Raw genomic sequence first — 13256 nt, 5'->3', positions numbered from 1 at the left:
TCGGCCGCTTGTATCCGCGATCTCGTTCTTTCGGTCATTACCCAAAGCTCATGACCATAGGTGAGGATTGGGACGTAGATCGACCGGTAAATCGAGAGCCTGGCTTTCTGGCTCAGCTCCCTCTTCCCCACGACAGATCGGCTCAGTGTCCGCATCACTGCAGACGCCGAACCAATCCGCCTGTCGATCTCCCGATCCCTCCTACCCTCACTCGTGAACAAGACCCCGAGATACTTAAACTCCTCCACTTGAGGTAGGACCTCTCCCCCGACCCGGAGGTGGCAAGCCACCCTTTTCCGGTCGAGAACCATGGTCTCAGATTTGGAGGTGCTGATCCTCATCCCAGCCGCTTCACATTCGGCCGCGAACCTACCCAGCAAGAGCTGAAGGTCAGAGCTGGATGAAGCTAGGAGGACCACATCATCCGCAAAAAGCAGAGACGAGATTCTCCTGCCACCAAACTCGACACACTCCACACCACGGCTGCGTCTAGAAATTCTGTCCATAAAAGTGATGAACAGAACCGGTGACAAAGGGCAGCCCTGGCGGAGTCCAACCCTCACTGGGAACAGGTCCGACTTACTACCGGCTATGCAGACCAAACTCACGCTCCTCTGGTAAAGGGACTGAATGGCCCTTAACAGAAAGCCACCCACCCCATACTCCTGGAGCGTCCCCCACAGGGTGCCCCTGGGGACACGGTCATAAACCTTCTCCAAATCCACAAAGCACATGTGGATTGGTTGGGCAAACTCCCATTCCCCCTCCATCACCCTTGCAAGGGTATAGAGCTGGTCCACAGTTCCACGGCCAGGACGAAAACCACATTGCTCCTCCTCTATCTGAGATTCAACTATCGATCGGACCCTCCTCTCCAGTACCTTGGCGTAGACCTTTCCAGGGAGGCTGAGGAGTGTGATCCCCCTATAGTTGGAACACACCCTCAGGTCACCCTTCTTAAAGATGGGGACCACCACCCCGGTCTGCCACTCCCTAGGAACTGCCCCCGATGACCACGCAATGTTGTAGAGACGTGTCAACCATGACAGCCCTACAACATCCATAGCCTTGAGATACCCAGGACGAACCTCATCCGCCCCCGGGGCTCCGCCGCTGTGTAGTTGTTTGACTACCTCAGCAACTTCTGCCCCCGAGATCGGACAGTCCATCCCCAGGCCTCCCAGCTCTGGTTCCTCCTCGGAATGCGCATTGGTGGGATTGAGGAGCTCCTCAAAGTATTCCTTCCACCGTCCGACTATAGCCTCAGTTGACGTCAGCAGCTCCCCATCCCCACTGTAAACAGTGTGAGCGAGTTGCTGCCTTCCTCTCCTGAGGCGCCGGACAGTTTGCCAGAACCTCTTTGGAGCCGATCGATAGTCTTTCTCCATGGCCTCACCAAACTCCTCCCATGCCCGGGATTTTGCCTCGGCAACTGCCACTGCTGCACCCCGCTTGGCTATCCGGTACCTGTCTGCTGCCTCCGGAGACCCACAGACCAGCCACGCCCTGTAGGCCTCCTTCTTCAGCCTGACGGCTCCCCGAACCTCTGGTGTCCACCAGCGGGTACGGGGGTTGCCACCACGACTGGCACCGGCCACCTTACGACCACAGCTAGCAACAGCCGCCTCGACAATCGCAGAGTGGAACAAGGCCCACTCGGACTCAATGTCCCCCACTGCTCTCGGGACGTGGTCAAAGCTCTGCCGGAGGTGGGAGTTGAAGACCGTCTTGACAGGTTCTTCTGCCAGGCGTTCCCAGCAGACCCTCACTATGCGTTTGGGTCTGCCAGGTCTACGCGGCATGTTCCCTTGCCATCTGATCCAACTCACCACCAGGTGGTGATCAGTTGACAGCTCCGCCCCTCTCTTCACTCGGGTGTCCAAAACATACGGCCACAGGTCAGATGATACGACTACAAAATCTATCATCGACCTGTGACCTAGGCTGCCCTGGTACCAAGTGTACCGGTGGGCATCCTTATGTTCGAACATGGTGTTCGTTATGGCCAAACTGCGGCTTGCACAGAAGTCCAATAACAAAACACCGCTCGAGTTCAGATTAGGTGGGCCGTTCCTCCCAATCACACCCCTCCAGGTCAAGCTGTCATTGCCCACGTGAGCATTGAAGTCCCCCAGCAGGACAATGGAGTCCCCTGATGGAGCACTATCTAGCACTCGTCCCAGGGACTCCAAAAAGGGTGGGTACTCTGAACTGATATTTGGCCCATAAGCACAAACAACAGTCAGGACCCGTTCCCCGACCCGAAGGCGCAAGGAAGCTACCCTCTTGTCCCCCGGGGTAAACCCCAACACACAGGCAGAGAGTCTCGGGGCTAACAAAAAGCCAACCCCAGCCCTCCGCCTCTCACCCGGAGCAACTCCAGCAAAGTAGAGTGTCCAACCCCTCTCCAGGTCTCGGGTTCCAGAGCCAATGCAATGTGTCGAGGTGAGTCCGACTATATCTAGCCGGTACCGCTCAACCTCTGCCACAAGCTCCGGCTCCTTCCCCGCCAGCGAGGTGACGTTCCATGTCCCAAAAACTAGTTTTCTTGTCCGGGGATTGGACCGCCAAGGCTCCCGCCTTGGTCTGCCACCCGATTCGCATTGCACCGGACCCTTCATGTTCCTCCTGCGGGTGGTGGGTCCACAGTTGGACAAGCCCATGTATCCGGTTCGGGCTGGGCCCGGCCGGGCCTCATGGGCGAAAGCCCGGCCACCAGGCGCTCGCTCACGGGCCCCAACCCCAGGCCTGGCTCCAGGGTGGGACCCCGGTAACCCTCCGGGCCGGGTACTCCGACTCTTCGTTTTAACCGCCATGAAAGATCCTTCGAACCGTTCTTTGTCTCACCCTTCACCTAAGACCAATTTGTCATGGGAGACCCTACCAGGGGCACTAAGTGCCCCAGACAACATAGCTCCTAGGATCATTAGGGCACTCAAACTCCTCCACCACGATAAGGTGACGGTTCAAGGAGGAGCTGAAAGTCTAAGATTTATTATTTTTTTCACTGATTTGTTTTTAGTTTTTTTAGTGACTCATCAACTAACGCTTCTACAACTATAACTTATTTGCGATTGCTTTAAATTTGTGTTCACACTGTGAGAAAATATTTTGTGAATTTACTCAACCAAGTTATGCCAACTGGTCGGACTAAACCTGCTTAAATGTAAAGAGAAATATAGATTTTTATGTTAAAATTAAATGTATATTTCTATTTACATTTAAGCACTTAGGTTTAGTCAAACCAGTTGACATAACTTGGTTGAGTAAATTCAACCATTTATTTTTACAGTGCATGTGTCCATGTTTTTGTTTGTTTCTTTGGAAATTCTATCAAAAAATAACATTTTGAACAAATTCTAACAATTGGACATGTAAACAAAAGATCTGACACATATTTATGTACGTTAGTGGCAGAGATGCCTTCAGTGCAGCGAATTGTGTTTTAGCAGTTTTATTGGAAGAAAGCTTCTCCCCAGAGACGTTCCTTTTCCTGTGAGACGGCAGCAAACTGACGGCTGCTGATGACAGTTTAAACAATCTGGGCTGTGCTCCAAATTGATTAACATCAGTCTCTAAGTGTGTGTGTGTTGGATTAATATAAACAGCAACAACAGTAATAAACTTTGAATTGTACTTGTGTGAAGTGATAATTACAATAACCTATAAATTTTATTTAATTGACTTAAAATTTTCTTTGATTGGATCCAGTCTGCCGCTCTGTGGAAACCTGCTGGACCAAGAGACGGAAACGAGAAGTTCCACAGCTTCAGGCGAAACGAAACTCATACACACACAGTTTTCATATAATCTGTGAGGGACCAGCGAGCTGCTTTTGGCAAATAATCACAAACAAAAACTGAAATGGTGCGCTCCTTTCCAAGCCTGTAAAGATAAACCCGGCTGTTTTTCTTGGATTTTCTTGAAGGAACCTCACAGAATGTGTCTCACTTTGCCACGTTTTCTCCAGCGCCTCAGAAATCCCACTAAAATATTCAAGAGCATCCTCTAACCGCCATATTTTTGGTTTTATTGTGCGTGATATAAAAGAGGAGCAATTATTTGATTTCAGAGTTATGAAAACATGTATGTTATGAGAAAACGAGCAAGTTAAGCTTTAATTGGTGCCATTTTTCACCGAGCTGGCAAGGTGCTTACCTCTTTGGCACCTTTTTCCCCCTCATAAAATTACACATTCATAATCCTGAATGAAGATGGAAATTTCATTTTGCTTTATCCTGCCATAATTGGAATGCGTGCCATGTACCTGCAAACTGTTCCATAAACATCCGCAGCTCGTTTATCCGTGGCTACGCTAATGCATCTATATTGCTCTCAGTAATAACCTTCATAATATGGAAAAATCCTCTCAATTAATACAGTAAATTCTGGATTTAATCAACTTTATTGTTAGTTCCCAGACTTTAGAAGATGTATTGTAACGTAAAGGCAGCGTGTACGTGGGTTGTCTGCAGCCAGTAATAAGGAAACTGTGTAATTTCAGTTAATTGTTTGATCCTGATTTCTCCATCATTACCGAGGGAAGGCAATAGGAATAAAAACTGAGGCAAAGTGGAATGAAATCTTGTCTAACGTTACTAATCCAGATATATGTGTTTACCAGCGAGTGGAGAATTAATGCACATTTGTCTGCGGTGTTGGAACAAACTCTTTCTCAACACCATATTGAACCATCATGGCAGTAATTTAAGGATGTGGAATCCATGAATCAAACTTTATTGATGCTTTGAAGGCTCTAATAACACACTCGGGTTGATTACATAGCCAATTTATTGACCCTGGAATTTAAATAAATACATTCTTTGGGAATCACAGCGAAGGCACATCACTGTCCTGAAGACCCGCTGTTTGTGCCAACTTGCCTTCTGTAACTTTGGTTCAGCTTCAAATGAATTCCGGAGCTGTGAGACCTGCTGTCACAGCTGTCCCGAAGATTTACACAAGATGGAAATGAAGTTGGGATTTAATTAAGAAATAATTCTGAATGCGGTGATGGGAAAATATTTCTACTTTACTCCGACTTCTAAGGTCTGCTCTAAAGCAGACGGAACAGTAGTTATTTCATAAGATCGTCATCATCTTTCATGTGGGCTATGATGTTTTTGCTCATACCCATTTGTATCTATCTCATGAACCTTCCCTAATGAAACCTTCATAAAGCAACTGATAGATGTTCTACAACTGATTCACGATTGGAATCATCCTGATTAAAGATGGCTGCCACGCTATCAAAACTCTGAAAAAACTAAATTGTCAATAACTGAAAGTTTCCTCGTATCAAGCCAAACGTGCAGGCACTTGTAGCTGAGAGTTATCACCAAAACATAAAGCTTGGTTTATGCTTGACGCATTTACTTTCCGCTTGGTGATGCGGCTCGCGGGTGGAACGCGCTTCACAACTTGCAGCGTTTATGGTTCATGCGGCTTGTCTCTGCGGTGAGCCAATATTCTCCCAAACTGTAGGGGGCAGCATGGAGCTCTATGGCATGCATCCAACACTACACCATAGTAGAAGTAGAAATTATTGTTTACAACATGGCATTCCACATTTTTAACAGCGTCCTCGTCTTTTCCGACAGTGCGAGCTATTTCTCTCCAAGAATTATTAACAACATGTTGATCATGGTGATCTCTGAGAGCTGAATCATACAAATGTCTGTATTTACGAACCTCTGCCATACTAGTTCTTGCCAGTCCGCCATGTTTTCCCGCGTCCGACCGTCTGCGTGGTTAGAACATTTCCTAGGTGCGCGGTGCGAAAATTTGGGGCCGTGCGGAGGTGCGGTGGAGGGGCGTGGTTGTTAAAATGACGCAATTTTGCCACGCGGAGCCGTGCGAACCTCGCGGACGCGTCAAGCATAAACCAACCTTAACCTCGAGGTTTATTGGATCACACAACATCTTGCGACATTACGATATTGTGTGTCATGCTGGGCGACGGTGGCTCAGAGCAAGGGCATCAGTGTGTTTTTAATATTCTTGGGGACAATAACCATAAACTTGAATGTGGCTTGAAGATTGCTGGGGACAATTATTGTTAATTAGCATGCCTATTTCAGTATTGGTCAATTTGATGTTTCATTACAAGAACTGTAGTGTAATGACACATTTTGAAAATCTGAGCTTTATTTAATAAGTAAAAATTAAAAACCTGGATCGAACTGGTAAACTACCAGTTGTTGGACAAGCTCCTGACCTCTGGACCAACATAGAACAGGTAATGTCACTCAGAAAAATACCCAAGAAATAATAATGGGTGTGTGTGTTGGGGAGTGGGGGGTGGGGGTGGGGGGGTGTTAAGAGTTCATAGCCAGTTTGAACTAGGGATGAGCGAGTACACCACTATCTGTATCTGTTCAACCATCTAAATTATCTGTATCTGTACTCGGAGTGGGCGTGGTCTAACCCGGAAGTGGGTGTGGTTTACATCAATACATTATTTTAAGTCTGAAATTGATATGGATTGATCAGAAGTTGCTATGTGTATTGTTTATTTGAAAACTATTTACAGAGCAGCCTCATAATTGAGATTAAATGTTTTTGAACACAATAGTAAAGAAACTATTACAGAAACAGTTTTTTTAATAAAATCAGAACATTAATATTTAAGTGCATGAATTAATATATACAGAGAGAGAGAGAGAGAGACAGAAACGCAACCGGAGCGGAGGCAGTGACCGACGCAGCACGAGCCGTTTTCAGCTCTGTCATATTAAATGCACCACGTACGTTACGAAAAAAGTAACTTTAAATATTAAACCGAAAAAGAGGAGAGCTGAAGAAAACCTAGGGAGTACTGAGGAAACGTGAGCAACAGTGAAGCAAGCACAGAGAGATCCCTTACTGTCTGTGTGTGTGTGCGTGGATGGGCCGGACGGACTGAGCTCCCGGCTGCAGAGTTTTGTGTGTAGGGAGGGGCGGGCGCTCTATGTGACTGGCCAATCACAGAGCGTGAAGACAGTCAGTTACCCAATGAGGATTTTCCTTCAGCACAAATACAGATATTTACGAGGTTTACTCGTCTTATGCTCGTATTCGTCAAAAATGCTTTATCCGTACCGGATACTCGTCTGAAACGAGGCTCATCCCTAGTTTGAACCCAGGCTCTGTTGGTATCAGTTGTTGGGTCCTTGGGCAAGGGTGGAGGTCAAAGGGACTGGCGGCGCTTGGCCCTGACAGTCTTGCTTCTGTCTCTCAGTGCAATTACATCCATATCTAAGTCTCAATTGAAGTCCGTTCCACTCCGCTACAGTAGGTGGCGACATGCACCCTTTCATGTCTACATTCTTCCGGCTAGCTCATAGCAACACAAATAGTAAACAACGCTGGCGGGAGTGTAGCAGACATAGTTAAAACAGGAAATGAACAATGGCTGAAGGAATGGACAACAACAACGCTGCAGCACAGCTTATTTGTCATGTACGGTCCTGTTTGATTGGGTTACACGTGGTACTTTGTGGCGATGGTATTATCAGTAGACCGTTTCTGTCATCTACTTACCAAATGACCAGATTTATGGTGGTTCTTTCCTCCTGTGGGAAGTTTGCTGAACTTACAGCCATTTTCCCTCAGTTTTCTCCGTGTCTGGTTCGATGACGTCACTTTCGTCAAGCGCATTTGTAGTCCTGGACTTATTTTCACACAAAACCTAAAATATCGTTTCCCCCCGTTCGAAAATAAGTGCGTTCTTTGTATCAAAAAGCTTGTTTAAAATTCACGGACATCATATGTGAAAACCATGGCACAAAACAAGCAGAGTTTGAAAATAGCAGTTTTAGCCCCACTGACTTGCATTCCTGTTTTTGTTCTTCCGGGACCCGTGGTGCGGAAGTAGGTGGGCGTGACTTAGGCTCCCTAAAGGAAACTTTTTCCCGATTGGCTGAATGAACTGAATTGCGTTGGAATGTTTACTTTGTGAAGTGCCTCGAGACGACTCTTGTCGTATTTTGGCGCTATTTTAATAAATGAAAAACTGAACTGAATTTTACATACATTATGACTGTAGTGTATAGTTCTTTGGAGTTGTCATAATCCATAATTCAACAAGTGAGTCAAGGATTGATAATCCCAGTTTCAGTTTGCCAAAGCTCCGACAAGCACACTCATTTATCTAAATAGACCAACCAGAACATTGATGATATTGACACTCTAGATTTAATTTTTAATTCTCAATTCATATTTTTTATTTTATAATTAATTTTTATTAAGAATAAACTAAAATGACTTTGGTTATATCATTAATCAACATCTGAAGTTTAACATTTTACATGAGATCATCTAAAATAAAGGTCATAGGTCTGACCCCAAACAAAACAGGATACTTGGAGTTTGGTAAGGGAGACTCTTTCCCACTGCAGTTTCTTTTTTTGCTCTTTATTTCAGATAATTTATTCTCCTTTAGTCTTCTTTTTAAATTAATTTCAAAAGGTTCTTGGTTGTTATGGATCAACTACAACTGCACATTTTGAATTATGGTTCATCTCTCCAAGAGGATGTTCAGATATTTCTTTTTTTTAGATTAGAATGCAGAAACCTGAAATAAATGCTGCAACTTCTCATCTTCTTGACAAATCAGCAGCCAAAAAAAGCACAATCCGCTGTATTTGCTGTTTGAAGTCATTCCTAAAGATTTTCTAGCTAGTCATGAAGAGTCTTGATAAAAGTTTATTTAAATGGTTTTAAAGCTTCGGAAAAAATAAATGTGATAAATAAGTAAAATTCCACATGCATGAAGCAGCTGACTGAAAAATCCCGTGACTCGGTAGTCTCAATCTTTTTTATTCTAGTTAAACGTTAAAGTGTCCTGTAGTTTATATTAGTTTGTTCTTGAACAGAGTGAGATCGTGACCGCAGATCCCCCTTTAGACAAACGAGTATTGCTGATGTGTTTTTTTTTCCAACAAGGATCTCCAGGGAGGATATTTTTATTCCCGTAGGACCTCTGAGTTCTTCTGGGATTTGTTGGGTGGGAGGTGAGTGATCTGTCCCGATGCTCCCGCTTGATTCCTGCAAACTAGAAGGTCTGTTTCTACACAGAGATGCTGTTTGTTTGAATGTGTTTAAGCGCACAGCCACACACACACACACACACACACACACACACACACACACACACACACACACAGCCTATTGTGTACAGACTCTAAAAAACAAGCATGTACAAATAATCTGGGTAAGAAGGCACTCCATCGATCAGGGATTGAACAAAAAAGAACAAAACTGCTGCAGATTTTTTGTTACATAATTAATAGAGACCAATTGGCGGGTCAGGTGTTGCAGCCTAAACTGGAATGTTCTTTAAAAAATACTGTCAAAAGTACAGAAATGTAAAAATAGAAAAAAGTTCAAATTTGGAGTAAAAAGTTCAACATTAGAGAAAGAAAATACAAATATAATGAGAAAGTTTTTTTTTGATAACAGCCATCAATAGTTCTGTCAGTCCAAAGGCTTAAGAAGGTATTTTGATGGTTAAACGTGATTTTAAATGTGAAACTAGTTGACAGTAATTCATGTTCATGTGTTCATTATGTTTTGAAGACTTTTTATTTTGAAAATGTTTTCTTTTATTTCTCATTCTGAGAAAAATACATGTCCTTGTCACTAAATAAATGTATTAATTCTCCACACTTGAATCAGAAGCTTGCAGAGCAGCAAGAACATCTTCTTGCTGAAACTTTCGTTCACAGCTGAAGCTCGTTTTATTCACAGTTTGGTCTCTTGATCTTCTCAAAGTTGCTTCCCCCTTTCTGACCAAAGTAAAATGAGATGATGGCACAGAAACAGTGCTTATCTTGCAAAGGTTTGCGCATGTTCATAATCCAGTGACACTATTGCAAACTGGGCGGAGGGGACGGACAAGTAATTAGAGTTGTGCCCACATTTTCAAAGTTAACACACATATCTTTTAACAACGGTCGTTTTTCCATCTTTACTGTTCCCCTGCTTAAGCCTATGCAGCAATTTTCAGGCGCTTCCCAGAAACGTCATGCCGCGCCGCGCCGCTAAAGATAGGATCGAGTTCTATTTTTTCCGTGAGCCACTTCTGGGACACATCAATTTCCACAATTCACATAGTGCGAGACAGGAAATCACACACGGTCTCAGTGTAAAATCCTCGGTTATTTTCAAAATAAAATGCAACGTTGCGATCTTATATGTAATTTACATCAGCACATGTGACCGAACGGCTTTGTTTACCACCAGTTTTTGTCGAGAAGTGCAACGGTGTGATTCTCAGCATGGATGACGAGGTTGTCTCGCAAGGAAGGTGTTGGAAGTCTCGAGGGATTTTAGAATCTCGCGAGCACAGCGAGGAAGCCGTGCCGCGGCCAAGACTCTCCCGGTGTGGAATGGGCCGTTTTGAAGTTCGCGAGTGAGCCGCTCCGCTGCTGTTCCGTTCCGCTGATGCTTGCCGTGTGAAATCGGGGTCAGAGTTCTTGCTGATCTAAACATTGAAAGAATCATTTCATTTTCTGTTCCTCACACACACCTTCAATAGTGTGTGTTTGTCGCAACCACCAGGTACAAAAACTAACTTGTTTTTATTTGACTATTTTTCTGTCCTGCCTGTTTATTATCTTCCTGCATCTCCTCTCAATCCTAAAGAAAAATTGCTACCTGGCTTCATATATATTCACCTTACGAGTTACCTTTGAACTGCAGTTCTAAAAGATCTACCGACCGCAAAAATAGCGGAATGCGCGCCGGCCGCACCGGTGCGGTGAAGCCACCGGAGGACGAAACAGGTGATGCGCTCCGCTCCGCAGCAGCAAAACGCATCAGACACAAATAAAAGACAGAAAGCATAAAAGGAAATGAGCCGACATAAACGATCGTGTGTTAAGATTGTTTTAAAGGTGGTGACACTTTGATAATGTTACTGTGGCCGTGCTCAGGACACATCTGTCTGGAGCGCATCAACGATCAGAGCTCTGCACCTCTCTGCTCTAAATAATCTCGGAGAGTCCATAGATAATGTAATATAAGTAGAACCAGGATTGTTTTCTGGCGCCCCCTAGGTGTGTAAACTGAGGGCTTCCAGGAGCCCCCTTTAGTTCACCTGTAATTCGAATCCTGCGTACAGCACAAGTTTGTCGCATGAGTTGCCGGAACGGTCCTTTCAAAATAAAATAGTTCCCGGATCTTGTTCCGGCATGATCCGGCTCAAATTAAGCACTGATTAGCCGCCGACAGAAAATAGATGGGGAAACTCTCAGATTAGAAAAGCCTGACAAATGTAAATCACACTGAAAATTTACATTTATGGACTCATCCATCTTGACTCACGAGAGGGGAGGCTGATGTTGCTTTAGCGTCCAGGAAACAGCAGAGAATGTCTCAGCTATTAGAACCTAACTGTTAGTATAAGCAGCTTCACCACACAGCAAAACTCCTCCAGGCTTGTGTTATTTGTGGATATAAAACATCGATGCTGCAGAGCAAACAGTCAGTGGGAGAGCTATGCTGCTGTTAGCCAATCAGAGGTGAGATGCTCAAATTTCAGGAAACAAGACTCCAAATCCTGTGGTGTTCTGCTCCGCTTTCCTCTGGCTCACTTGTAGTCCCTGAAAAAGGAGCGCCAGAGCTTTTTTTCCCCTGGGTTTGTCTCACAAGGCATTTATTTGATTTGATTTAAATGTTTTAAAAACGTTTTTTTTGTTATTCATTTCAAACTTAATTAAAAATCATCTGTTCTCACTACAAGTTTGCATTTAAATTTTAATCTAACTTCATCTGCACTCATCTAGGAGTTCTAGATGATGACGGACAAACGGATTCTGGTGAAACTCGGATTAAATACCTGGTTGTTTCCCACTGCTGCCTCAACATTAGCCAGGTCTGTCGGTTTACCCTTCAAAGGCTTGAAACAAGTCGACTTCGTCCTCTCGTCTGATGAAAACTGCTCGCTTTAAATGTTTTTTTTTGCCAGTTTTCCCAGACACGTGTGTCAGGTGAAGCCTCAGTTCGGGGTTGGAGTTTCTGTGCATGTTGTTGGCTTGATGCAGAGAAAACATAAAACCTGCAGTTTGTTCTGTGAAGTGGCTTCAACAAACACGAGGTGTGTGACGACTCCGTGGAACGACGGTTGAAAGCTCCTCTAAGCAGCACAGTAAACCATTTAGGAGAGAATATCTGCGTGCTCTTTCCTTTGATTAGCGACTCTTTGAAATACTATAATGCTGTGATTATGTGAAGGGCTCAGCGTGCATGTGGTTGGAGCTGAATATTTGCTCTGAGACACTGGGGGAAATGAAGAGAACGGGAGAGAGAACCAGAGATAAAGTCAGGGAAGGAGAAGGAGGAGGACTATTACAAGAAGAGAGCGAGCCCTCTTTGTACAGACATTGCGACGCCAGATGGCTTCTTCTAATAAATATTCAACCTTAACTCAGTTCCCATGTAACTTTTCTTTCTCTCTGCCTCTCGTTTTTGTACCGCTGCCAGCACACCCACACGTTTCTGGGCCAGCAAAATGATTACAGTAAAGCAAACAAAAAGGGAAAAGAGGAGGGGAGGACGGGGGTGTTTGACAGAGGAAACGGGCCGACAGGGTCCTGTATACAGAGAGATAGGGTGGTAGTGCGTGCTGAAAGCTGGCAGTTTTTCCGTTTTTCGTTGGGTTTGTGATGCAGAGAGAAGTGGGAGAAGAGGCGAACGGGGGGATAAGTCCTCTGTGGTCGGAGCTGGTGTGATTGTTGGAGACGGAGCAGAGAAATGGTCTGTTCTCAGGGCTGATTGTTTACCTAGCAGGGAGAAGCTTGTCCAACATCCTCTGAAGTGGCCTGCTTTGGAGAAAATGCCGCGTTGTACGATAAGAGCGAGCAAAATGCTTTGCTGCAATGAGTGAGGCTGCCCTTGCGTCTGACTTTAGAGTTTATGCTGCGGGAGGCTGTTCGGTGGGCTGTTGAAGTTCAACCGCAGCTCCTTCATCCTGAGAAAAGACAACAGGAATTGTGTGTTAACACTTTAGCGTGAAGAAATGTTGAGAGATTAGTGTGTGAAGGGGCTCGGGATAGAAAACACGAAATTCTGGAGGGTGCAATTACATATTCCCAGAGGTGTGACCAAGTCACTGCTTTGCAAGTCACATGTAAGTCACAAGTTAAGTCTAAGTCAATGACAACCAAGTCAAGTCCAAGTCCTTAACTTTGAATTTTCAAGTCATAATCAAGTCATCTGTCCAACTTCAATTTAATGATGATGATGATGATGATAAATAAATTCCAGAATTAAAG

At 44.8% G+C, this 13256-nt stretch overlaps 1 long non-coding RNA gene across 1 annotated transcript in view; it reads left to right on the top strand.

Moving 5' to 3' along the window:
* The first annotated feature begins 8659 nt into the window (after positions 1-8659).
* The window catches only part of LOC139068914 (uncharacterized), a 58553-nt gene continuing 53956 nt past the window's right edge, over positions 8660-13256 (top strand). The window contains exon 1 of the long non-coding RNA XR_011520164.1: positions 8660-8993. This is a non-coding gene — a long non-coding RNA (uncharacterized lncRNA). The remainder of the gene's footprint in view (positions 8994-13256) is intronic.

This window comes from Nothobranchius furzeri, chromosome 3 (genome assembly GCF_043380555.1).
Source record: "Nothobranchius furzeri strain GRZ-AD chromosome 3, NfurGRZ-RIMD1, whole genome shotgun sequence".
Classification (NCBI taxonomy): domain Eukaryota; kingdom Metazoa; phylum Chordata; class Actinopteri; order Cyprinodontiformes; family Nothobranchiidae; genus Nothobranchius; species Nothobranchius furzeri.
The sequence above is the reverse complement of the archived record's forward strand: the minus strand, read 5'-3'. Positions and strand labels throughout refer to the sequence as shown.